Below are 4,301 nucleotides of genomic sequence, written 5' to 3' on the forward strand. Positions count from 1 at the left end.
AGATAATTACAATCAATAAAGTTGAACATCTATGTATGTGAAAAATGTTTGAAATGTTTAACTGTAAAATATTGTAAGTTGCAAGTTTCCTAACGGACTCTAACCAGACGCTAATATTACTTACGAAATGAATCTTTTTGAACATAAATTTATAGTTCCCTTGGTTCCTGCTGACTTAATAAACAAATGCTATTCAGTTTTCTCAATGAATGGAAGTGTTTCGCGTCGATAAGCTCCCAGTTGTTGTAACTAGCAAGCAGATAAAATGAAAGGATATACAAGGCGATTACATCGGCGGGGAAGTGGATGGGTAGTGGTCAGGGGTGATGGAGGGGGAATGAGAGTAAGGATTGGATTGAAGTAGATCTGCAGTTTGGACATACAGGAATATACGTGTTTAGGTTTGGTGGTGGCACCAATATTTATAGGCAGTCATTTAACTTGTTGCACAATATAGAAGAGTTCTGGCCCGTAGTTAGAATTGTGCGATCATATGTATACGTTGTGACTCTGACTGCCTCATGGAGGTCTAGGAGTTTAGACACGTATATATTGAAAAAGGATCGGTGAGAGAACCCTGCCCTGGGGGACATCTTGCTTTAATTTCCTGGTTTTGATATTTTAACTTTAAAGTCTACGATGGATCATCTACCTATGAGACAGTTACAAAGCCATCTTTTTATTGAGTCAGGGGTAGATGCTTCAAATAATTTACTAAGGTGCTATGCGAGATTAAGACCAACTAGCACCGTGCATTCGCACGGACGACTGGTTTGGGCCATTGGAGATTTGGGATGTCATCTCGCAAAGAGCGGAGGTGGTGTTATGACAGGGCTAGGTGAATGTGAGGGGAATAAGTTACTATGAAGCGAAGTAGAGATTGAAAATATAATTTTTTAAGAATCCAGAGATAGCAACATATAAGCCTAATCAGTAACTAAACCTAAATCGTAACAATATTAATGAAAGTAATCCCAATACTTATTGCTTGAAATTTTAAAGCGAACTTTCGAATGAATAATTATCAATTTAATTTGCAAGGTTCATATGAGTAATGTAACATCAAGTTGCCTTTGTTTAAGTCTGTTCTCTATGTTTATAGAATCTTACATATATCGGTATGTATCTCGATTTAATGTCAATTGTTAAATATGCGGTTCTCAAATCGAATTCAATATGTGTATTCTCAAGCAGCCAAGTATATACAAAAATACAAATTAAAAAGAGTTAATTAAAATTGTAAATGAGTTATTCCTTTTTTTATTAAAAAATTGTTATAAAAGCATGTTACTTAAACTATTAAACTTTCTAAATAGACAATTGAGAAATAGAGTCCTCTCTCGACAAACAAACATCACGCTTCATAAGTCTCTTATCATACCTGTCCTGCTGTATGATGCAGAAACATTTGAGTTAAAAATTCTTCGAAAAATCCATGGTACCTTACGCGTTAGCGACAAGTATCGAATTAGATGGAACGACGAACTTTATGAACTATACCGCTACATTGATATAGTTAAGCGCAAAAAACTTCAGCGGCTTCGCTGGCTTGTTCATGTTGTGGGAATGAGGTTTTTAATTCGGTACCCACTGATAGAAAATGAGGTAGAGGACGTTAGCATCTTCGGTGCAAAAACCAGTTGACCAACGATTTGGGGCGCTCAGTATTACCAACTGACGACAGCAAGTCATTGATCGAGCTGGTTGGCGGAGGCTACTCGATGCGGCAAATGCGGACTCACGTCTCTATTGGCCAATTAAACAAGAAAGTATTAAACTTTCTACTAAAACACCATATGATATGTTATTTATTGTTTGCCATTTTCTAAATAGTTGAATTTTTTTTAAAAATGGTTTTTAATTATCAACACTTCCATATACTTCCATCCAATGATTTTGGCTTGAGTTTGATGCCATCCTCTTTAATCTTTATAAGACTGAAAAGGGAAACACGGCTTTTATTTGTTTTTCAAGAATATTCCGAAGTAATCCCTTTCTGTACAATAATCCTGGCCTCAATTATTTTCAAACTTCAAATTGTGCATATTTTTTTCAAGGCCAAATAAAATATAATAAACAAAAAAAATATATACTAACTGTATTATTTTGTTTTTACAATAAAAAGAAAGATTAAATAATATGAATGAAAAATTTAAAAACAAAGCAGAGCATGAAAACCGTTGCAAATTGTGTTGTGGTGAATATTCTATAAAATTTGTTTGCGTTTGGTCAAATCATTTTCTTCACCACTCTCGTGTTTTTAGTCAACATTTATTTAGTTATGTTGTGGATTTCAAAGTGTGAGGTTGCAGCGGCTCCGGGAAGAAAGTGATTAAATAAACATTTTCGTTTACAAAAACGCTTTTAATTCTTAATATTAAAAGTTATAAGTAGTTTATGTAAAAAAATGTTTAAGCAAAAAAATCGTGCTTAAATCATATTGATTTAAAAATAAAAATTTTTAAATTATAAAATTTCTTCTGTTCAAATAAAAATGTGTTTTATAGTCATAAGTAAATAAACTTTGTACATATTCTATATATTTTTTATTTTATACTAATAATGTGTATTAAACGAATTAATGAACGATAAAAAATAATAAAAAAAATATTTTTAATAATTTTAAATAAAAAATTAATACATCCTTAAATCTAAAGAAGTTTAAAAATAGATTATAAATACATATGGTATCGTATAAATAAAGAAATATTAAATAAAATAAATATGATGAATATAACAACAAATAAATAAAAAATGAAAAAATATATATTTTTATATAAAATATTCCATATTTTATATGGAATAAAATATTTCACGTATACAAACATAAATTAAATTATAACTATTACGAACTAAATTCTCGTTTAAAAATGTGATCATTTTTCTTAAACAATTTTCTTGGTTGATCCCTCTGATGTGAGTAAGAAGACTTGGTAATGTTTTGAAAAGATTTGACTCATTGCATTATAAAATGTGATTGTGGTATAATTTTAAACGACTGGATTCATAGTTTGTTTCTTATTTGAATTTCCACATTACTCACATATAACTTAGCTTAATAAGATATTTGTTGCAATTTTCTTATTACTTTCTTATAATAAATTAACTACCTTACGACAAAATAATTAGATTAGAAAAAAAAACTACTTAAAAAATAGATTATTTGATATATTCTACTCATTTTGTACATTTTAATACTTACAACCCAATTTTAAATACGATATTGCTCCTACCCGCTGATTTTTATAAATTGCATATCGCTCTACCAACTCTTATTAAATTTAAGTGAGGAGCTGACTTGATGCTTTTTGTTTTGCGGTCTTGTGAAAAATATCAAACCTTACATATCTCTTGCGGATTTTATCCAGAAAAGTGAAATCCATTAAGGATTTCAATATAATATGGTAACTACACTATAACGAATATACTTTTTAGCAGCGTGTTTATATACCGATTTTATTTTATTTAGGCAAGAAGTTTTTAAATTTAAATAGATTAGCATTATATAAATTTTTGAGTACAACACTATCAAGGAAATAGTTGTTGAAATTCGACGTACCAGACTTCTATTTATAGTGAAAGATTTACAAGACTAACTGATATAAAACTAACTTTCTTTAAAAAATATTGTAGTGTATAAGACCGAATCCCCAAAATGTTATTAAAGATTAGTAATTATTGGTGCTTACCTGTTATACTCGTATAAATATTATGGCTAAATTGTCGTAAGACGACAATTATGAGGACGATATTGTTGTTGATAGTCATTATGATTATATGAAGATAACATTCATAAAACCACTTATGCTACTGCTTCTTGATGACTAATCTATGTGAATTCATAATTACATATATCTGTTATAGTTATATCTGTGTATACATTATAGGAATTCTACTTTTGTAATAATTAACCGAAAACTGTGGAAAATTAAATTACTTAAATTAATGTATCTTTAAATAGAGACTGAACATACTTTTGCAATAGAGTCCCGCCTTATAATACAGAACAAAATTATAGAACCATGATTTATTCTAATCAATTATATTCACTATATTCCTCTATCTTTGTGCTTTCGAATTTTTTATATAAGTTGTAGAAAAAATATATAAGGCCAAGGATATTTTATTGCAATTATTATCAATGGAGTTATTTCTTTAAAGTCGTTCATATATGGTGTAGGATGTTATATATTTCTTTTATGTTTAAATGAGAACCAGCACGAAAAGGGTACAATTAATGTTCAATATTCTAAAAAAGTTCTATAATTTGAAACATCTTAAAAAATCGTTATGTTCAATAA

The sequence above is a fragment of the Teleopsis dalmanni genome, chromosome 1, assembly GCF_002237135.1.
Source record: "Teleopsis dalmanni isolate 2A chromosome 1, ASM223713v2, whole genome shotgun sequence".
Taxonomy (NCBI): Eukaryota; Metazoa; Arthropoda; class Insecta; order Diptera; family Diopsidae; genus Teleopsis; species Teleopsis dalmanni.